Here is a 24,315-nt window from a genome sequence, read left to right as displayed (position 1 = left end):
TGAAACATTCCTGCTGTTACTGGCACTGTTTGCAGGAACACATCTTTACTCTTTGGCTTCTGATCTGTTTGCTGCCACTTATACCTATGACCTGATGTATTAAAAAAAAACAGGAAAGTGGTTGCCATTTAACCACTTCACAACTGAGGGTTTTTTCCCCTTCAGCATCCGAGCAATTTTCACCTGTCAGCGCTCCTTCCATTCATTTGCTGATAACTTTATCACTACTCATCACAACTAAATGATCTATATCTTGTTTTTTTTTGCCACTGATTAGGCTTTTTGGGGTGGTTATTTGTTTTCAGTAATTACTTTATTTTCTATTCATTTTAAAGAGAAAACAAGAGCAAAAAAATGAAAAAATACACTTTCTTCAATTTCATCCCCTATAGTTTTAAAATAAACAGTACTATTATAGATAAAACCCACACATTTCATTTGTCAATTTCTCATGGTTATCGCAACATTTAAATTATGTCGTTAGTACAATGTATGGCGACAATATTTTACATGGAAATAAAAGTGCATTTTTTTTCATTTTGTGTTTGTGGTTTGCTCATTCTACTCTGTCAGTAATTACAAGCTCTTATTTGCAAATATAACAATAATACACCCCCATGACATACATGTTAAAGGAGCTGAATCCATAAGGTAACAATTTAGGTATTCTCTTTTCGACTGTCGCTTTTTTTTTTTTACAAGTGTTTTATTTTAGATGAAAATGGCACTTTTATTGCTTATTCAGTTTGCCACAAAAAAAACAAACAATGTGACATATACTTCAGTTCTCAAACATCCCAAATTATATTCTCCCAAATTCTACCCTATATACATAGTCAGATAGCTTTCTGGGCGCACAGCAGACAGTTAACCACAGGTAGCACCAACTGATTTTTCAAGGCCATTTTTTTGCACCAAAATTAATACAGTCATCATTCTTAGCAAAGCCCCTGGAGTCTCAGAACATTCAATACAGGTCACAAATGTCTCCATTCTGAAAACTAGAGACCCAGGCCTTCTCAGATACACATATTTTGTAACATTTGGACAAATGTGCTTTTGCTGAAACTGCACGATAACTTTGAAAATTGTATTTTTTACAGTTTTTTTTCACTTTAGCCCCCCCAAAAATTCACATGACACAGGTTGCACCTCTCAAGCACTCCAAATTCTATTCTCTCACTTGTCACGGTTAAATTGATACCCTATAGACATAGTCAGATAGCTTTCTGGGCACACAGCAGACAGTTAACGAGTAGCACCAACTGATTTTTCAAGGCCATTTTTCTCACCTGTCATTCAATTTTTTTTTTTTATTTTTTTTTTTAAGCCTAGTACATTCTTTCAATTATGATTGCGGAACACTGACCAATTTTAACACCTCCATGTAGTATGCGAGTCAACAGATACTATTATAAGCAGATTATGTAGGTATACTACATACAGGTGGTAAAATTGGTCAGTGATTGACAAATCATAATTGAAAGTGTGTACCAGGATTTAGCAAAGTACACCAAGGGTTTATACAGTTTATTTTTTAGGAGACAGAATAAAACCTGGTACACACATTGAATTTTGATTGGCCAATGATGGCCAATTTTATCAAATCCATATAGTATGAGAGCTAACAGATTCTGAATACTATGAACAGATTGTATAGGCAAGCTTTCATACTACATGTGAGTAACGCAAGGTCTCATAACATAAACACACATATTGGTACTCACCACTGTAGAAGCTGTAGAAACATGGAAGCTAGAAGGTCATCGTAAGCAATGCAGAGGTCAGAGGGTGTTCGGCAGCCATGCCAGTGGTCAGAGGGTGTTCGGCAGCCATGCCAGTGGTCAGAGGGTGTTCAGCAGCCATGCCAGTGGTCAGAGGGTGTTCCCCAAAGCTCATCCCCCCCCCCCCCCCCCCCCCACACACACACACACACACACACACACTTATGTCCTCCCCTTCGCCACCATCTCTACTAATCCTTCAAATATGCTGACCTTCCTGCTGGCACCATGATCCCTGCCTCGTTAATGCTAATTTCCAAAGTTTCGGTATCCCTCCTTCCATCACTGTTTTCACCCCCCCCCCCCCCCCCAAATCCATGCCTTGCTTACCTGCTTTTTATTGGTGGTCAGTGGCAGTGAATCACTGCCTGCCCACGACCCACTTCACTATAGTATGAAACCCTATAGGCCACATCCATACTCCGTACTGACAGGTGAAAAAGCCATTATGAGTCGATCATAGTGAAAGAATCTGTCCGTAATTGATGCATGTATGGCCAGCTTTAGATTATGGTTTCTAATAACAAGATTGGAGAGAGGAGAGAGAAGGCAAGCAGGTGGTTTTGGTGCACGGTGCTCAGCACCGGTTACCCAAACTAGTAGCCCCATAGCAGCAATAATATGCTGCACGGGGCGCGTAAGGGAAATTCGGGGCTCCGGTGATAGCCGTACCCCAAATTACACCTCCCTCAGAGTTGCAACGACTCGGAGGGGGAATAGTATTTAACACCGCCAGGGAGTTTAGTGGCAGCAGGAAGAGCAGTCATTCGGCGCTCCTGGCGCCCAACTTACCCGCAGCATACAAATACTAGGAGCTCAGACACACTATAAGCGCTTTTATGAGCACTTTTTAGCCATCAGAACTTTCTGAGAGCTTTTTAAAATCATTAAATGCATTAAAATCATGATCGCAGTAAAATCGCTCAGAAAAACTCTTATAGCGTGTCTGAGACCTTATGCAGAGAAGGGGAGAAACGGTGAGGAGAGAAAAGCTGAAAGAGAAGAAGATAGTTAAGTGACAAGACAATATGTTCTGTACAGCGCTGTGGAAGATGGTGGCGCTATATAAATACTAAATAATAATAATTATAATTTGCCTCACCAGGATTGCACTTTTATTTAGCTTTCCTGTATGACAAGAAGACACAGCCAGCCAGCACTAGGGGAAGGGGGAAACAAAGGTGAATGAAGGAGGCTGGTGCACACCGAGTGCTTCTGAGCGATTTTCAAATCGACAGTGATTTGAAAAGCGCTTGGCTAATGTTACCCTATGACGGTGTTCTCACAGCAGCATTGTGATTTTTTAAAAATCGCAAACACACTGCATGTAGCATTTTTTGGAGCGATTCATTCAAAAATCGCTCTGAAAATCACTTCACAAAATCGCACTTGCAAATTGCAAGCGATTGCTATTGTGATTTTGGCGTGCACTAGCTCAGAGAGGAGGAGTGGGGAGAGACTGAGAATAGCCTGAGATCCAGCAGAGCTGTATTGCTGTCTTACATCACACAGAGGCTACTTGCCTATAATATGACTCCTGTCCCTGCCAGTCTCTTACACAAGTCAGAAAGCAGCCCTCCTGGAGTCTAGGGACTGTCAAAAACGTTTCAACTTGTTTAAAGCCTTGTCCACACATGCAGTCATTAGAACAATGGGGAGAAACAAGACAGATGTTTGCCCACGGACCCTCCAGGCAAACTCTGCATCATGCTGTGGATATTTACCAGCTTGCCTGCACTCTAATTGCACTTTTATCAGCTAGCCAAGTGTTTCACATTGCCTCATAACAAAAAACCTGAATACACCAGACACTGGACCGGCCCTAAATCACTGAATGAAAGGCGGCCTAGGGGGAGATTGTCCCCCCCCCCCCCCCCCTGGCCAGTCCGCCCCTGGGGCGTGCGCACGCCTGGCGGCAGATTTTTGTAATGGCGGCAAAGGGGGAGACATATACAGAGAATCACTACTGCCATTGATGTTTGCAGTAGTGATTCAGGTGATCGGAGGCTTGGATTGGCTAATGGGAACCCAGTTCCCATATTCCAATCCTTCGGCAACAAAACGGCATCGCGCGCACATGTGTGCGAGCGCGCGCTGAAAGTGTCACATTACTATTATCTACTCCCGCCGGGAAACTGAAGTCAGTTGGAGCGTAGATATACTGCCCTGGAGTGGTGAAGTGGTTAATGCAGTGGTACCGCCAGTGCTACAGCTTTGTCTGCTTTCGTCATCAAAACAAAATGTGCAGGTTCTGTGAAATACAAATTTCACAAATTTCTTTGTGAGCTTCCAATGACAGCTAATTGTTTTCCAACTAGCATACTCAGTGAAACTCTGCAGCAGCTGCGTTTGAATGACCGAATTCCAATGCTGCAAACCATTTGCATCCAAGTTAGCATTTCATTAATCGCTAAGCAAGGCACTAGATTTTTCAGGGCATACCTTTAACCACTTGCCGACCGCGCACTCATACCGCGCGTCGGCAAAGTGGCAGCTGCAGGACCAGCGACGCAGTTCTGCGTCGCCGGCCGCAGGCTAATTAATCAGGAAGCAGCCGCTCGCGCGAGCGGCTCCTTCCTGTCAATTCACGGCGGGGGGCTCCGTGAATAGCCTGCGGGCCGCCGATTGCGGCTCGCAGGCTAAATGTAAACACAAACGTAAATAATCCGCTTTGTTTACATTCGTACAACGCTGCTAACAGTAGCAGCGTTGTACCAGATCAGCGATCCCCGGCCAATCAGCGGCCGGGGATCGCTGTCACATGACAGGCAGGAGCCTGTTAGAGGCTGCACAGGACAGATCCGTTCCTGTGCAGCCTCGGATCTCCGGGGAAGGGAGGGAGGAGAGGGAGGGGGGGAATTTTGCCGCGGAGGGGGGCTTTGAGGTGCCCCCCCCCCCCCCCCCCCCCGCAACACCCAGGCAGGCAGAAGCGATCAGACCCCCCGAGCACATCATCCTCCTAGTGGGAAAAAAAGGGGGGCGATCTGGTCGCTCTGCCTGCACCCTGATCTGTGCTGGGGGCTGCACAGCCCACCCAGCACAGATCAGCTAAAACAGCGCTGGTCCTTAAGGGGGGTAAAGGGTGGGTCCTCAAGTGGTTAATCAGCGTTCTCCCCAGAATTATTTCTCAGCTGGGCGGGGTGACCTATCACCCACCAATCCCGTATTATTATGCCACAGTTGTCATACAGATCTCATCCACTAGAGACTTCTGGAGGCAAATTCACTGTGAGCACAGAAAACAATTAAAATTGATTGGTGTGCCCATACATGATACAATCTCGATTGTATGTACAATCAGTAAAATAAAATAATCAATTTCACCTTGGAAATCGAGGTAATGCTGCTACCACTCTCTAGGATCATGAGCTAGAGAGATCTTGAAGCTAATTATTACTCAAGGGAAGAAAACTGTTAATTGTAACCGTATTAGCCAAATCAACAATTTGAAAAAAATAAGACAATTCGTGTCTTTGTCTGAGGACATGGAGTTCTTAGCATAGATCAGAATAATCCGATAAGGCAAAACTGGAAAGATCCAATCATTAGTTTTATTATAAAACTATACACAAAATATACATTAGCTCCTAATGCATTCAGCAGCTTGAGTAGATTGGTTGAATAAAAATAAATTATGCTAGGTACACACCATACAATTTTCTGTTAGATTTACCTGCCAGATAGTTGTATGCCAATTCATCAAAGATGCACTTTATCTATAAGGAATGATGAATTAGGAGAATGTCTGAAGAGTTCAAATACCGTGGTTGCTTGAGTCCAATAAAGCGATAGTCTTTGTGAGGAATCATCCAAAATGGCGTGGTGGCCGTCGGCCAGTGTCCTACTGGCCTGTCAATCATGGAACTTCCACAACAGATGATAAACAATGGACCAGGACCTGAGTGGGTTGCTGTGTTTTAACCCCCTCTGTAGATTGGAGTGGCTATGACATGCACAAGTCCAGCCTTGTGTAATTGTAACAGAGTGCAGTTCTTCCTTCATGGAGGGAGATTATGGCAGAATATCTGTTGTGCCTGTCTCTCAGTGCCCACAGTTCATATTGAGAAATAGATTGCATATTTATATTCAGTACAATGTTACAAATCCCCAGATATCAAACATGAATGTGATACTTCAAAGCATGAATGTGAACTTGATTTGTGCTGTGTGTGTGCTTTGTGTGAAACTTGGTCAGGATGGGCATTAAGATGATTTTCCTAACCTCAGAAAAAACGGTGCTGCTAGCATTCTCTGATCATCCTAAAAAGCTTAAAAACTATGAAATTATGAGGAGATATGCATTTGGGGTTGACTGTGAGGTCACTTTCCTCTTGTAGAAGCCAACTGCATGATAAGCATCTGTTCAATTCCTTTGAGGCTTTGTAGGGGTGTAAATGCTGTAGACCGCTTTCCTCTACCAGACCTGGTTTTATGACTTCTGCTAGAGGTGATTTACCAGTTTGTCAGCAGGGTGCTTGAGCAAGTGTTACTTGTACTTTGGAAGGGCCCCTTTGATGTGACCTTTGAAAGCCCAGGTCAAAGCAGAGAAACGTTTTTTTAATGGTCAGTTCTAATGCTTGTGACTGATGTAATGATGAATTTGATTTTGAAATATGGTGAATGTGTCCTAGTCGGGAGAGGGAAATACAGGATCGGCACTTCCTCAGGGGCAAACTGGGCAATTGCCCAGGTCCCCAGAGCCAGCTGACAGACCCCCAGGTCTCCCCCAAATTGCAGTGCAGCTCTCTCCCTAGGGGGTGCCTGGGCATTCCTGCAGGGAGCAGATGAAGCGTAAGCTCTTCGGCCAAGAGTGCAGTGAAGACCCTTTGACGTGTGTGCGTGCGTGCGTGCGCTCTTGCCTAATTCTGTCATGGCAGCAGTGTTACTTTGGCTTCTAGGGACCAGTTCCGCTATGCTGAGCAGTTGGGTACTGCAGCAAGCCTGCACTGTGGCCTCTCCCTTAAGACAGCCAGTCAATGGACCCCCACCTCCATCTTCATGCTGCTACTGAAACATGTTGGAGCACTACAGAAGCCACCTCTGGTCCTCTTGCCATCCCAGAGACAATTCAAGCTGTTTTATGGCTGAAGCCTGAATCTCCCCAGGACTCTCCCACACCTATTTGCCACTGATCCCACATCAATGACACAGGTGTAGGAAGTGAGATAATCCGGTAGCTTTCCTCCCAACATGGCATCAGCACATGAAGAGCAGACTGAGCCAGCCAGGAGAAGAGTGAATACTAATGAAGAGGAGCAGGACCCTCTCGCAGCTCTTATGTCCTGTGAGTCAGCAACAAAGGGTGTGATTTTCTGCTATTCCAGTGTACAGTGCTCATACAGGTCCTCATACACGTATTTATTTTCCCCGATTCCTAGCAGATTAAATCACTGTGGTCAAATCTGCCAGAGATCAAAACCCCAACGTGCTCTTTTGATCAATTTTAAGCTTAAATTGATAATGTTCATCAATCGTACCACTAAACAGGGATGGGGTGGCAGCGGCGATAAATTGAGGGTCCATATCGTTGCAATGCTGACATTCAATAGCTTTCATGCTAAAATCTATTGGTAGTATGTGGAAGGATTTAATCCTTCTCTGATCAGCTTCTGATTTGAGGAGGGACCAATCCTCTAGCCACATCGGGTGGCTGTCTAATAATTTATGTATAAACAGTCAAACATTGTTTACAAGCTGCTGATTTGCAGTGTTTGTATTTATCCCATTTTCAACTGCTAATCTGCAGCAGCTAGATAATGTGGAGAAATGGAAGGTGTCATAAGATGTCTTAAATACATCTTGTCAAGGACTAATGTTGGGATAGTAATATAAGCAACAGAGGGAGAAGCTTCTAGCACAAAACACCCCTGGGTTGTTACCTCTGAACCTTAATGAGAAATGGTTGTTGCTTCTTTCTTTTTCTATCATTGCATCAATTGAAGCTATCACAATGCATTTATCAACTGAAAGGGTTGCTCATGCTTACTTTGTTGTGTGTTATGTGATGCTTTTGCATGCAGGGTAGGCATTATCCATAATAAAGAGAGGTCCTAGGCCCCTAGTTCACTTTGCATCAGTGCAAAATGTGTTGCTACAACCTCACTGGTAAATATAATAGTTGGTTAACCCAAATTGAAAAAAAAATTAATAAAAAAAAAATAAAAAAATGTATTTATGTATATGTGTGTGTGTATATATGTATGTGTGTGTGTGTGTGTGTGTGTGTGTGTATGTATGTACAGGATCTTCTCAAAAAATTAGCATATTGTGATAAAGTTCATTATTTTCTGTAATGTACTGATAAATATTAGACTTTCATATATTTTAGATTCAAATACACACAACTGAAGTAGTTCAAGCCTTTTATTGTTTTAATATTGATGATTTTGGCATACAGCTCATGAAAACCCACATTTCCTATCTCAAAAAATTAGCATATTTCATCCGACCAATAAAAGAAAAGTGTTTTTAAAACAAAAAAAGTCAACCTTCAAATAATTATGTTCAGTTATGCACTCAATGCTTGGTCGGGAATCCTTTTGCAGAAATGACTGCTTCAGTGCGGCGTGGCATGGAGGCAATCAGCCTGTGGCACTGCTCAGGTGTTATGGAGGCCCAAGATGCTTCGATAGCGGCCTTAAGCTCATCCAGAGTGTTGGGTCTTGCGTCTCTCAACTTTCTCTTCACAATATCCCATAGATTCTCTATGGGGTTTAGGTCAGGAGAGTTGGCAGGCCAATTGAGCACAGTAATACCATGGTCAGTAAACCATTTACCAGTGGTTTTGGCACTGTGAGCAGGTGCCAGGTCGTGCTGAAAAATGAAATCTTCATCTCCATAAAGCTTTTCAGCAGATGGAAGCATGAAGTGCTCCAAAATCTCCTGATAGCTAGCTGCATTGACCCTGCCCTTGATAAAACACAGTGGACCAACACCAGCAGTTGACATGGCACCCCAGACCATCACTGACTGTGGGTACTTGACACTGGACTTCAGGCATTTTGGCATTTCCCTCTCCCTAGTCTTCCTCCAGACTCTGGCACCTTAATTTCTGAATGACATGTAAAAGTTGCTTTCATCCGAAAAAAGTACTTTGGACCACTGAGCAACAGTCCAGTGCTGCTTCTCTGTAGCCCAGGTCAGGGGCTTCTGCCGCTGTTTCTGGTTCAAAAGTGGGTTCATGCTTCCATCTGCTGAAAAGCTTTATGGAGATGAAGATTTCATTTTTCAGCACGACCTGGCACCTGCTCACAGTGCCAAAACCACTGGTAAATGGTTTACTGACCATGGTATTACTGTGCTCAATTGGCCTGCCAACTCTCCTGACCTAAACCCCATAGAGAATCTATGGGATATTGTGAAGAGAAAGTTGAGAGACGCAAGACCCAACACTCTGGATGAGCTTAAGGCCGCTATCGAAGCATCCTGGGCCTCCATAACACCTGAGCAGTGCCACAGGCTGATTGCCTCCATGCCACGCCGCACTGAAGCAGTCATTTCTGCAAAAGGATTCCCGACCAAGCATTGAGTGCATAACTGAACATAATTATTTGAAGGTTGACTTTTTTTGTTTTAAAAACACTTTTCTTTTATTGGTCGGATGAAATATGCTAATTTTTTGAGATAGGAAATGTGGGTTTTCATGAGCTGTATGCCAAAATCATCAATATTAAAACAATAAAAGGCTTGAACTACTTCAGTTGTGTGTATTTGAATCTAAAATATATGAAAGTCTAATGTTTATCAGTACATTACAGAAAATAATGAACTTTATCACAATATGCTAATTTTTTTTAGAAGATCCTGTATGTATGTATGTATGTGTGTGTGTATATGTATGTGTGTATATGTATGTGCAGTGGCGGCGCCAGGGGGGTGCTTGGGGGTGCTCGAGCACCCCCTAGAATTGTCCAAGCACCCCCAAAGCACCCCCTGGAGTGAACTGACTTCAGGCGTCTAAAAGACGCCAAGTCAGTTCACACACCGGCAGCACGGAGCAGCAGGCAGGGCTACGGTAAGATGGCCGCCCGGAGCCCTGTTCTGCAGACTTCGGGCGGCCATTTTCCCGTAGCCCTGCTCTCTGCATGCAGGCAGGAAGTCTCGTCGTGACGTCGGGAAGGAAGAGGATCGTGGGCGCGCGGGCGCTGCGCGCCACAATGAGGTCGGGACTCGGGACGGGAGGTCGGGAAAGAAGGTCTTCTGGCTGTAGGTGAGTAAATGGGTTTTTCTTTTCTTTTTCAGGTGATGCGGATTGTGCATATTGGGGTCATATCTGCTACGGATTGTGCATATTGGGGTCATATCTGCCACGGATTGTGCATATTGGGGTCATATCTGCCACGGATTGTGCATATTGGGGTCATATCTGCCACGGATTGTGCATATTGGGGTCATATCTGCCACGGATTGTGCATATTGGGGTCATATCTGCTACGGATTGTGCATATTGGGGTCATATCTGCTACGGATTGTGCATATTGGGGCGATATCTGCTACCGATTGTGCATGTTGGGGTCATTTCTGCTACCGATTGTGCATATTGGGGTCATTTCTGCTACCGATTGTGCATATTGGGGTCATTTCTGCTACCGATTGTGCATATTGGGGTCATTTCTGCTACCGATTGTGCATATTGGGGTCATATCTGCTACCGATTGTGCATATTGGGGTCATATCTGCTACCGATTGTGCATATTGGGGTCATATCTGCTACCGATTGTGCATATTGGGGTCATATCTGCTACCGATTGTGCATATTGGGGTCATATCTGCTACCGATTGTGCATATTGGGGTCATATCTGCTACCGATTGTGCATATTGGGGTCATATCTGCTACCGATTGTGCATATTGGGGTCATATCTGCTACCGATTGTGCATATTGGGGCCATATCTGCTACCGATTGTGCATATTGGGACCATATCTGCCACCGATTGTGCATATTGGGACCATATCTGCCACCGATTGTGCATATTGGGACCATATCTGCCACCGATTGTGCATATTGGGACCATATCTGCCACCGATTGTGCATATTGGGACCATATCTGCCACCGATTGTGCATATTGGGACCATATCTGCCACCGATTGTGCATATTGGGACCATATCTGCCACCGATTGTGCATATTGGGACCATATCTGCCACCGATTGTGCATATTGGGACCATATCTGCCACCGATTGTGCATATTGGGACCATATCTGCCACCGATTGTGCATATTGGGACCATATCTGCCACCGATTGTGCATATTGGGACCATATCTGCTACCGATTGTGCATATTGGGACCATATCTGCTACCGATTGTGCATATTGGGACCATATCTGCTACCGATTGTGCATATTGGGGCCATATCTGATAACGATTGTGCATATTGGGGCCATATCTGATAACGATTGTGCATATTGGGGTCATATCTGCTAACGATTGTGCATATTGGGGTCATATCTGCTACCGATTGTGCATATTGGGGCTATATCTGATAACGATTGTGCATATTGGGGCCATATCTGATAACGATTGTGCATATTGGGGCCATATCTGATAACGATTGTGCATATTGGGGCCATATCTGATAACGATTGTGCATATTGGGGTCATTGGACGTGTTTTTTGTTAAAATCTGCTCACATTACGTGTATTTTCTTGAGAAAACCTGCACAATTATGTGAATTTTCAGGGAAAAGGGTCACCAAAACTTGGGCCCTCTGTCTTTGCGTTGCACTTTTAAAGGGAACCCGAGGTGAGAATAATATTGAGGCTGCCATATTTATCTCCCTTTAAGCAATACCAGTTGCCTGGCTGCCGTGCTGGTCCTCTGCCTCTTATTCTTTCAACCATAGACCCTGAACAAGCATGCAGCAGGTCAGGGGTTTCTGACAATATTGTCAGAACTGACAAGATTAGCTGCATGGCTTGTTTCTGGTGTAATTCAGTTCACTACTACAGCCAAATAGATCAGCAGGGCTGCCAGGCAACTAGTATTGTTTAAAAGGAAATAAATATGGCAGCCACCATATCACTCTCACCCTGGGTTCACTTTAAATTACAGTTAGCCCCGCCCTCATCCGGTCATGACCACGCCCATTTTTTCGCCGCGGCGCGCTTCGCGCGCCGCAGGTTGTGGCCACACCCATTTTTGGCGCGGCGCGCTTCGCGCGCCGCAGGTCGTCAGCTCCCCCGGAAATTGGTCCAGCACCTGCATAGCACCCCCTAAAAAAATTTCCTGGAGCCGCCACTGTGTATGTGTGTATATCTATCTATCTATCTATCTATCTATCTATCTATCTATCTATCTATCTATATATATATCTATATATATCTATATCTATATCTCTCTCAAACAAGAACCAGTTGCTTAACATAACAGACTTGAGACATTTTGTTCTTGCCAAGGTGTGAAAGGAGGCAATATTGTTAACGCATGGCTTAAAGGGATACTGTAGGGGGGTGGGGGGGAAATGAGTTGAAGTTACCCGGGGCTTTTAATGGTCCCCCGTAGAAATCCTGTACCCGCGCAGCCACTCACCGATGCTCCGGCCCCGCCTCCAGTTCACTTCTGGAACCACTGCGCCTGCATTGCCATGTCCTGGCTCCCGCTGATGTCACCAGGAGTGTATTGCTCAAGTCCAGTATGGTCTTTGGTCTGCGCAGTATGCTCCTGGTGCCATCAGCGGGAGCGAGGACACGGCAATGCAGGCGGAGTGGTTTTCCGACTTTAAAGTCAGAAATTCCAGAAGTGAACTGGAGGCGGGGCCGGAGCATCGGTGAGTGGCTGCGCAGGTACAGGATTTCTACGGGGGACCATTAGAAGCCCCGGGTAACTTCAACTCATTTTCCCCCCACCCCCCTACAGTATCCCTTTAACTGACAGTGTATTTGAATAGTATTATCATGTATTGCCTAGCTTGCACGTTCTATACTAAAGATTTTTTCTGTGGCATCTTCTGTGCTGATCTTTGCATTGATTCAGCACAAGGAGAGGATTTTATCGTAGCTAAGTCTTGGTTTTATATTAAATCCAGTGATGCAAGTATCATGATAGGAGCATACAAGTTAACACTATAAGCTAAAGGATTAGGTTCATTGGTTACATAATCTTTGCTCACTAGCTTACAGGACATGTCTATAGACATTTAATGAAATCTGAAGTGTATTGAACATGAAAAGTTGCATTAATGATTTCAGTTTTAAATGCAATTTGCATAGCAGCATAGTCTCTGCTTCAGAGGCTTAATGTGGATGCGAGACAAACTTTTACTGCCTTCGTTTTTCTGCCCCTTACGTATAGTTTATTGGGCATTCTTCCCTCCAAATGCTTTTTTAAATTTTATTTATTAACTAATTGCATGTAAATGAATGTATCCATGCCCCCAGCTCCTCCAGCGCCTAGGCACTCTGAGTCCCATGCTGCAAGTGCTCATGGGGGCTCCGCCTGGGGAGGAGGCTTTTGCTGAAGCATGCACAAGATTTCGGAGGCAAGGTGGGTGTAGAGAGGAGGAGAGGGTAGGGGAATTTTGACAGGCTGAGGGGAGGAGATGCAGCACAGCTTGCCTGTGTAATGATGACAAGCAGAATATGGCTGCTCTCATTGTATCACAGGAATAAATAATCATATACTGTTGAAGCTGTTTGCAGCTAGATTTATCGTGTAAATGATTTAAACTTTAAATGAGATATGTAGACAAGTTACTTGCTATTGTTTTTCTTCTCTGATCTGCTGTAAGCCTTGTACGCAAACTGTTGTTTTGCATGTATGAAGCCTGGGACCTACTAGCAGTGTTTTTTTGAACTATTGTGTTTTTCTGGCGATTAGCAAAGTGTTATGGCAGTGGAACCCTGTGAGAGCGGTTCTATAGTGGCCTCTTCAAGTATGTCAGCACTGTCTTCTCTTTGCGTATTTATAATATTGTGTGATGATTAGTTTAGCGTTCTGATGTTTACAGGCTTGAACCTTTTTGCAGAGCCAGCAGTTTATAGCAGCCATGTTTTCTCGCAGCACCATTTCTCATACATTGTAGATGAATATGAGCTAATTGCTTTTCTACGGGGCAATTAGCTGCTGACACTGTCCAGAGGTGCAGATGTGTGGCAGCATTGATGCACTGCTTTGCTAACTGTTATTAACAACAAAACCGTAAACAGAACTGTATAGTAGAGAGCCAGTATTCCGTAACTCAACTAACCAGCCGTCTCAACCAAAAAGCACAAATCGCCAGCAGTATTCAGTGATGAAGGCCAACTTTGTGGCTCTTCCACGGTTAATATACTTTACATTTGTGTATTTTAACATTTTAATACAATTATTATTATTATTAAGTATTTATATAGCACCGACATATTACGCAGCGCTGTACAATGTATATATGTGTATATATATATATATATATATATATATATATATATATATATATATATATCTATATATATATATATCTTGTCATCAACTGTCCCTCAAAGGAGCTCACAATCTAATCCCTACCATTGCCATATGTCTATATTATGTAGTGTAAGTACTGTAGTCTAGGGCCAATTTTTTCTGTAGGGGGGAGCCAATCAACTTATCCGTATGTTTTTGGAATGTGGGAGGAAACCAGAGTGCCCGGAGGAAACCCACACAGACACGGAGAGAACATACAAACTCTTTGCAGATAGAGCCCTGGCTGGGATTCGAACCAGGGACCCAGCGCTGCAAGGCGAGAGAGCTAACCACTACGCCACCGTGCTGCCCGTGGGCAGTTCAGAGTGGGGTATAGCACTGTATTAGCTACCGGTTGGCCTGTTTTTAGCGTTGAGTCTCAAGCAACCAGAAAGCGCACTTATCCAGCATCAGCCAGTCCCCGTCGGTGGCCGGATAACTGAGACTCTGCATTGTTTGCTTAAAGGAAAACTTAAGTCAAAAATAAAAAATGATTGTTACTCACCCGGGGCATCCCTCAGCCCCCCGAAGCTGGATGGTGCCCTCGCAGCCCTGCTCCGATCGTCCTGTCCCCGCCGGCGGCTACTTCCGGGTTCGGTGACAGCCGCCGACAGGCTGGGAACGTGGCTGATTTTCCGCGTTCACAGACGCTATATCACCATCTATGCTGCTATAGCGGCTGGGAACGCGGAAAATCAGGCGCGTTCCCAGCCTGTCGGCGGCTGTCACCGAACCCGGAAGTAACCGCCGGCGGGGACCGGACGATCGGAGCGGGGCTGCGAGGGCACCATCCAGCTTCGGGAGGCTGAGGGATGCCCTGGGTGAGTAACAATCATTTTTTATTTTTGACTTAAGTTTTCCTTTAAATGCTTTGCAACACCTATGTTGTTTCACCTGATATTTTGGATGTAATTTAAACTGTACTTTTTGATCGCTTTACGTTTGAAAACAAGGATGAGGAAGGATTCTAATTGCTGGAGGTTTTTATTGCTATCTTAGGCTTCAACCCAAATTAAGCTCTGTCAACTTAATATGGGTCAGTGGAGAACAGACTAATCTTTTCTGGAACAACAACAAAATATTGAGGGTTTAGGTTCCCTTCAGCTCACTGGAAGCACATTGCAGTCATTGGGCTTGATTCACAAACCCGTCATGCTAACTGTTAGCACGAGCATGCTAAACAGTTAGCACATGAAGTGCCGCTCGCGGACATTTGTGTGAGATAACGCAGACTTTTGCACGTGATCGGCGGCCTATCGCGCGCAAATGTCCGCGATCGCAGCACTTCACGTGCTAACTGTTTAGCACGGGTTTGTGAATCAAGCCCATTGTGCTGCTGGAGATGCAGATGTCAGCAGTTGATTAAATTGCCTAGTAAGCAGTGTTTCCTTAGCTTGCCACATAATGGCATATAGCCAATACTAATGTAAGGTGTGCCAAAGACCATTGGATCTGTGGCAAAGCAAATCCTGGGTTTGGTCAGCCTGGAGGACACTCCTCCTCTTAATGGTGTTGCTGACCTAAACTTTTATAAGACAAGACATAGAACATTTGTATCACACTTTTTTCCTTGCAAACTCAAAGCGACAGAGCTGCAGCCACTAGGGCACACTCTATAGGCAGTAGCAGTGTTACAAAGCTTTCACTGAATAGGTGCAGTAAGGTCTCCTCACAAAATACATGTGGTTTAAAATACAATGCAGGTTTACTGAACAGGAAGAGATTCGAAGTCTGGTCTCGTGTTTTAGAGGCAGAGCCCTTAATCAGTAGACTATCCAGCCACTGCTCACTGTTCTGCTTACTTTTGTTTCTGAAGTCATAGCTAAAGGAATATACGATAAAGCTTGTACGTATTAAAAAAAAGAACATTAAAGCGGACCCAAACCAAACATTTTTTTAATTCAAAATATTTAGTTGCACCACTCTGACACATACAAAGATAAATAAACACTCCTTCAAACCTATGATCATTTCAGTGCATGCTTTTCACCCTTCTCTTTTCATAGCTAGGATTATACTGGGGGCAGCCATTAGCAATTCCTCCATTGCTAGACACCATCTACTCCACCAGTTTGCCGGAAAAATTCCGGCAATTTGAAAGGAAGGGAGGGGTTCCTCCAATAAATGTAAAATATTTAATATTTGTCATCAAGCAGCTGAAAAAAGGCTGCTATTTATTATTATAATTTAGAAAATAGATTTTATTTCTGAAATCTTGTATTTTTAATTTGGGTCCACTTTAAATAAACTGTGGGACATAATAGAATTTGTCCTAATAGGACAAAGGCTGATGATTTTACTGTGAGTTGCTGCAAACTGGCTTTGCCTTGTATCTTCACTGGGATACTTTAATGTTTCATTTTAACTTGAAAGCCTTTCTACTGAATCAGGGTTAACCATGTTGTACATCTCTGTAATGTGACACATATACCAATGAAGCTGATGTGCAGGTCTGGATTACACTACTTCTGTTCTAGCTAGATCCATGGATTGCAGAGTGTCCTACCCTAAGCAGTTCTCTGCTGTTACTCATTAGCTGTACACTTCTCTATGCAGATGGCAAATACAACTCCTAAATAGCTGGTAATCTTTTACAACTATCTTAAGATAAAAATGAATCTTTATTAAAATTTGTTTGCATTGTCTTCCTTCATTTACGGTGCTATAATTCAATAAGTTGGCCTTTTATGAGGTCATGCCATAGCTGTTTGTCCTAAGTATAACCTGAGTTTGCAAGTCTACATTAGGGAAGTGCACTAGGCCATACTGCAGATACAGTACAGCTTTTAGTATGAAGAATATATGTTAAAGACAGACTATTTTGCCACATATTATTTGTGTTTTTATGGCGTTTTAAATAGTAAGCTACTACTGTGTGCTTTTTCTGATAAACTCTTGGTTCTCGGAGTTCCTGTTTTTGTTTTTTTTGTTTTTAAAGTAGAATGCAAACAGGTAAATAAACATCTGAGTAAGCTTCCCTTTTAACTTGCCAGCATATCTGTGATTCCATCCAACTACTTGTCAGGTTCTGTTGCGAACACGCTGAAACCAGCGCAGGAGATTTGGGCGCAGCCGGCACCACCATAGGCCGTAATAGGAATTACGGCTATAACAGGCACAGGGAGTAACTTCAGCGCCGTCAGAAGACTAAGCTGAAGTTGCTTGTAAAACATAATAATTTGGCTTCCAGCAATTGCTGGTAGCCAAATTATTTCATACTCCACTATCCATGGCGGCCTGGAGGGGGAATAGTATTTAATACGGCCGGGACTTGTGCGGCAGCAGGATCAGCCATATACCGGCTGAATCCTGCACCCAAGTCTCCAGCGCCATTATCCCTCGTACGCTTCTGTTGATCCCATCAGTGGTATCAAGGGGCGTGGGGTCTAAGCCAGCACGGGTCTTCACAAGTGCACCCCGCAAGGGATGATGGGCCATCACCCCTAGTGGGTGGCAGACTACTTTGCTGCCTAGTGCTTGCCAGGTCACGACCCCCAAGGACTACCACACCAGTGAATGGAAGAACAGAAGGTACCTGATGGGAAGGGGTACCGGGAGAGCAGACCATCGAGCTATCAGGACAGGACTGGCTTGAAGGGACTGGCTGGGCAGGTAGGCCTAACCTAAAGGGAATCCCTGGGGGGATACTGACAGGAGGGGTTCCCAGGAGGGGGATGGTGACCATTTAGTAATTGACAGGCAGAGAACCAGGGATGGATGGTGACATGCTGAGGAGTGACTGACAGGCAGAGAACCAGAAAAAAACACATATATCCAGGCACATCGCCTCTAGTTAGGACATTATATAAGTTATTAAGGAAAGGGAGTTGCTGAAGGGTGTGTGGCCAGACAACAGCAAAAATCAATTAACCCTGAGCACTTATTTTTCTTTTTTTTTTTTCTTGTTGCTGACCCCTGTGGCTAGGGTTTTAATTCAGTGCACTCCCTCCTTCCCCTGTATGTTTTTTGTCAGCATGCACACAGCTTATGCTGGTGTATGTGCATGGTGCATATGGATACATTACGTTAGCTCCCTTGTGCGATTGGTAAGATGCGCTATATGTCCCAGGAGAGGACGTCAGGATGTGTGCTCCTAATCCATTAATAGGTTTGATGCAATGAATGTGTTTGCATGTCTGCACTATGCATGTTACAGGGCCAGAGTTAGGACACCTACGTTTACCTGGGTACGTCTGCGCAGTGTAGGTGACTAAGCATAAGAATGCATTCTTCTGTGAACTAAGACCCCGGCTTTTAACTTAGCTGTAGGGATAACAGTGGTGCCTGGATGAGTGAATCTGTGAATGCATTTGTTTGAACATTTGCATGCGAGAGTGCGAAGGGTTAATTGATTTAGGCAGAGAACCAGGGTTCTTAGGTATGCTCAGGCAGGCTAACAGTCCAGGAGCAGCTAATAGGGGAAGCCAAACAGGGGAATGCCAAAAAAGTGTGAATCTAGGAAAAAAAAAAAACCTTGTCGAGAGGGGGGAGAACAGCGACGGAATGCCGTGGCTTGACCAGGGAAGCATAAATACCCTGGTTCTCAATTAAGCAGGGTGCAGTACCACCCACCGCCACAGGACTAGACTAGAGGATTACACACACACACACACACACACACACACACACACACACACACACACACACACACACACACACACACACACACACACACACACACACACACACACACACACACACACACACACACACACACACACACACCATAGTAAGCTACCTGGTGCCATTGAATATTTCTTCCTCTATGATCATAGCTACTGTGCTAAACCATGTGGCAATACAGGGGGGACGCTAATTTTCATTTAAAGTGGAATAAAACTTTGACATAACATTCAATAAAATGTGTTTTTTCCTAATTTTTATTACTCATACAGTTATCCTATTTGCTTTTGTGTACCATATTTTTCGGACTTGAAGACGCTCCTGACCATACGATGCACCTAGATTTAGGCTACTTTCACACCAAGACGTTGCGTTTTAGGGGACGTTAAAGTCGCGTAACGTGCCTCTAACACAACTCGTGGTGGTGTTGAAGTTGGACGTCAAATTGAGCCGTGTTATGCGGCTCTCAAAGCAGCTGCTCCAGGTTAGTGATAGGAAGTCCGGATCTTTTTAAGGATTCGGATTATTCGCATCGGATCATTGAAAAGACTTGCCCTGCACTGTACATTCTGTATGTTCCTGTTTCTTCCAGACAGACATCCACTGTGAACCGAATCTTTCATTGTGATGATCCAGATGATTCGACTCACAAAAAGACGATTCGTTCATGATCCAGACAACACTACGAGTCCCACCACGAGTCACCACAGTGCAGTGAATATTAATTAGCAATGTGGCTAGTCACTGAGCATGTGCAAACAATCTAACGCAGCTCTATAGGGGTATAACGTACAGCATGCTGCACTTTCATTTAACAAGCAGCTTTATACCCTAACGCAACGTGTGCACTGTGAACAGCACATTGATTTTACAGTGCTGTGAGTTAGGCTGCGTTACTGGCTGCTGTAACATGGGACTTTAACGTCCCACTGTGAAACCAGCCTAAGAGGGCAAAAACCAGGGGAAATACTGTATATACTAAACCTGGTGCATCCGTGGTGAAGGAGCATCTTGTGGATTATGCCCCTTTTGTAACCTCATGCCCCCTTGTATCTCGTGTCTCCCTGTGTCCTCCTCTGTCCCCCTTGGGTCCTCCTCTATGCCCCTTTGTGTCCCCCTCTATACCCCTTTGTGTCCCCCTTGTGTCCTTCCTTTATGCCCCTTTGAGTCCCCCTGTGCCCTCTATTTGTCCCCCTGAGTCCTCTGGCATGGGTACAGTACAGGGAGTCCCCAACATTGCGGCGGGTTGGAGGTTTGTATTGGCAGGCATTCACAAGTCAGAAACTCCCTGCATTTGGACTATAAGACGCAGTGACTTTTTTCACCCACTTTTGGGGGAGAAAAGGTGAGTCTTCTAGTCCAAAAAATACAGTAATATTGTCCATTTACAAATTACAAGTTCCCAAAGTACAGTTTATTTGCTTTGAAAGCTGCCATTGCATTTTATTCATAGATTTTAATAGGTTTTATTCAAAGATTTTAATATATAAATACAGCAGCTATCTGGGGAAAATAAGTAATTTGTCTGTTTGTCAGCTCAGTAGAGTTATGATTCAGTTCCGTGGCTGGCTGTAACTAATTGTAGCAACAGAGAAATGTAAACAAAAAATAGTGTGATCACCCCTTCCTATGCGGATTGTAAGCTGAATGAGCTTTCCACTGCAGAACAAAGTGCTCTGTTTAACTGTTTGAATGCTGTTCTACTATAAAAAAAAATTGATAGTAGGTTTAAGGCTGTAAATAATCTTTTATAGAAAAGAAGAAATGCTGAGTCTAACCTTGTGTACCAGCAGGGATAGTATGTTACACCTCTTGTGTTTTGTTTTTGTTTCTGTTTCTGAATGTCAGATTGTGTGCATTTTTTTCCTGATATTTTTCCAACCAAGGAGTAATCTTTTGCTGGATGTAGTAGCTATCAGCTAGTTAATTGCTAGCATTATACTGTCCAGCTAGGCTTCACACTTGTTTTTCACACTCTTTTTTTTCTTTTGTATGTGAATTAACCCGCATTATGTGCTTTCCTGTGTGTTACAATGTGCATGCTTGTGCATAAGTAGCTAAGTGATTGATAATGATAGAACATTTAATTTGCACAGCCTTTTTAACAATAATGGAAATCTTGATAAAGTGTACACAGTGGGGCAATGCATTTCTTGAAAATCAGTCAGTGACTGTGGTGCATTTTGAGTGCTGCATTTGAAAAATCGCATGCAAAAACCTGATGCAATTGCATTGCATTTTTATGAGGTCATATCCCAGTAGACCAGAGGTGCCCACACTTTTTTTGGTTTTTGAGCTACTTTAAAATATGAGCAAGTCAAGATGATCTACCTATGTACAATTTTAGGAGCACACTTGTATATAACCATAACAATTACATTTCTATAGTGCTTTTCTCCCCGGGGACTCAAGGCGCTGGGACCCTGCATTATGCAGTCTCAAAGGCTAGGGAAAAGAGGTGAGTTTTTAGCCTTTTTTTGAAGGTGTCCAGAAAAGGAGCCTCTCGTACTGATTGTGGAAGTGAGTTCCATAGAGTAGGGACTGCATAGGAAAAGGCCCGGGCACCAAATGTTAAGTGTATCCTGGGAATAACCAGTACATCTTGTTGGCAGAGCGGAGGGTGCGTGAAGGGGCATAAAGTTCCAATAGATCCGCTATGTATTTGGGTCCCATGTGGTGTAGAGCCTTGAATGTCAGCAGGCAGATCTTAAAATTGATTCTCCATTTTACTGGCAACCAGTGAAGTTTGCAGTACTGGGGTGATGTGTGAGCTGCGGGGGGCATTGGCTAGGAGTGTGGCTGCAGCATTCTGTAGTAATTGTAAGGGGTGCAGAACCTTTTCTGTAGATCCGATGAACAGGAGGTTGCAGTAGTCTAGGTGGGAGGATACAAATGCATGAACCAGGGTAGGTAGGTCTTCAGCTGGGATAAGGTGTTTGATTTTTCGCTATATTTCTTAGATGGAAGAAGGAAGACTTGACGACAGCTGATACCTGCTGTCTGAGTTTTAGATTTCCATCCAGGATCACCCCAAGGTTTCGCACGAGTCTTTATACTTTACGGTATCTCCCCCAATTGCTAGTTTGAGGTGGTGAGCGTTTTGAACTTTATCCATCATGTGTGGACCACCTACCACCAACACCTCTGTTTTGTCAGAGTTCAGCCTCAGCCAGCTGGTGTTGATCCAATTTTGTAAATCCACTAGAAGCGCATTTATGGATGCTGATGGGTCTTGGGTGCCAGACTTGAAGGACAGATACAGTTGTGTGTCATCTGCATAACAATGGTATCCTAGGCCATAGTTCTGGATTATTTTGCCCAGTGGGAGCATGTAGACTGCAAAGAGTAATGGTGATAGTACAGAACTCTGTGGAACTCCATAGGCAAGTGGCACTGGATTAGAGTAGTGTGTGCCCAGACATACTTGCTGTGTCCTGCCAGATAGGAAGGCCTGAAACCAACTGAGAACAGTACCCTTTAGGCCACAGTAATTCTTCAGTCGCTGGATAAGTATTTTATGATTCACAGTATCAAATGCTGCAGACAAGTCAAGAAGAATCAGAATTGAGCAATCACCCTTCTCCCTTGCAGTAAGTAGATCATTTATTACTCGGACTAATGCCGTTTCAGTGCTGTGCCTTTTCCTGAATCCTGACTGAAAAGTATCAAAGATGTTATCTGTGATCCTGGCTTCTAGCTGGTTGGCAACTGCTTTCTTGATAACTTTTGATAGGAATGGTAAGTTTGCCACAGGTCTGTAGTTGGTCACAGAATCAGGATCTAGTGATGGTTTCTTCAAGAGGGGTTTTATGATTGCTTTTAGTTCTTCTGGGAAAAGTCCACTTTGCAAGGAGCACTGAGTGATTTTGTGAAGTGGTGGCCTGATCAGCTCTGGGCACTGCATTAATGATCCAGTTGGGCCAGGATCCAGGTTGCAGGTAGTGAGGCAGAGACTTTGACTGAGAATTCCAAAATCTTCTTCACTCAGTGTCAGACTTGCCATGGTGGTACGGTAGTAGGCATATGCAAAGTCCAGTGGTCAATTGATGATGTTGGTGTAATGCTGGCATGGATGGCAGACACCTTGTTTGTAAAGAAGGCAGATAATTCTTCACACCTTTCCCTGGAGAATGTGGTTGGGGCTTTTAGGCAGGAAGGATTGCGGAGTGATTCCACTTTGTGGAAGAGTTGAGCAGCTCTGTTGTTGGCTGTAGATATTTTGTGCGAGATAGTCTGATTTTTTTTTTTTTTTCTTGGTTATTGCTTGTTGGTATTGTCTGAGGTGTTGAACTAGGCTAGATTTGTGCTCCTCAGACCCTGATTTACGCCACTGTCTTTCTATTCTGCGCCCTTTCTTTTTTAGATCATGATGGTTTTTGGTTGCTGATTTGGTGCGTCATGGGGCAATACTGTCAAGCGTTTCACTCCCTCCCGGCTAGCAGCCCCCACCAAAATGGCGGCGCCCGGCAGCTCCGAGAAAATGGCAGCCTCCAGCCCCCCGCAAGATGGCAGCACCGGCAAAATGGCGGCCGCCTATCGGAACCCCCGCAGATGGCCTCCCCCTGTGTTGTGTATAATGGAAAATGTAGTGGTGGCGGGATCTACCATAATGTTCTTTGCAACCTTCCTAATGGGCACCCCTGCAGTAGACCTTGCAACTTACTGTTTGGTCTTTTAGCCAATCAACCAATCACAAGAAAAATGTTGGTTATGTCTCCTGTAGTTTATTAATTTTGTTTTTTCCATTAAATCTTATCTCTACCCCCAATTTTCTATTAATGGGAGCACTGTGGATAGTTGGAGAAATCTATTTCTAACAGCAAAACCTTTTTTGGGTTGCTGAATATTTTTTTTTTTTTCCCCAAACACTGAGGAAGGGATAAGATAAGTGATTGGCTTGAGCTTGATACTTTATAAGGCTTTAAATTTACACAACCAATGATCAAGATGCAGGTTGTGCTGCTAATTTTGACTTAAAGTGGATCTAAACTTAGAACTTCCACTCAGCATGATAACTTTTATGATAAGTCTTCATTATAGTTTATGGAAAATCCTAAATAAAACTCGGTTTTCTTTTGCAGGGAATACTGAATGTGTTAAGCCTCTTTGTATACTGAATGGAGAGCTGCCTAGGTAGCCCTCCCCTGCAGTTTCTTCGCAGTTGCTGAGAAGACATAATTAGACCTCTTGATCTGCCTAAACAAACCCAAAACATGGAGAAGTAAATTTCTTCAACTCTCTGTGGAATAAATACTTTTAATTGTGTTCTTTGCAAGAGTTCGGATCTGCTTTAGATAAACCTGCATACATTTGTAGTATGGAAGTTGGGAGTTTAAGTATTTTCGTAAATTCTTCCATAAGATAATTACACCTAGTGTAATAGGTCTATTAATTGGCTTGTTAGTACTCCTAAAGTGACTGCCTTCTGGTCAGGCATTAGACTATAACTACAAAAATGTTTCTTTCAGAAGCTGTAGTTTCTGAGTA

At 43.8% G+C, this 24,315-nt stretch overlaps 1 protein-coding gene across 6 annotated transcripts in view; it reads left to right on the top strand.

Moving 5' to 3' along the window:
- Window positions 1–24,315, top strand: part of STXBP5 (syntaxin binding protein 5) — a 557,868-nt gene that overhangs the window by 29,657 nt on the left and 503,896 nt on the right. The gene's annotated exons all lie outside the window — the stretch shown is intronic.

Source organism: Hyperolius riggenbachi, chromosome 4 (assembly GCF_040937935.1).
Source record: "Hyperolius riggenbachi isolate aHypRig1 chromosome 4, aHypRig1.pri, whole genome shotgun sequence".
Taxonomy (NCBI): Eukaryota; Metazoa; Chordata; class Amphibia; order Anura; family Hyperoliidae; genus Hyperolius; species Hyperolius riggenbachi.
This window is presented reverse-complemented; position numbering and strand designations above follow the sequence as displayed.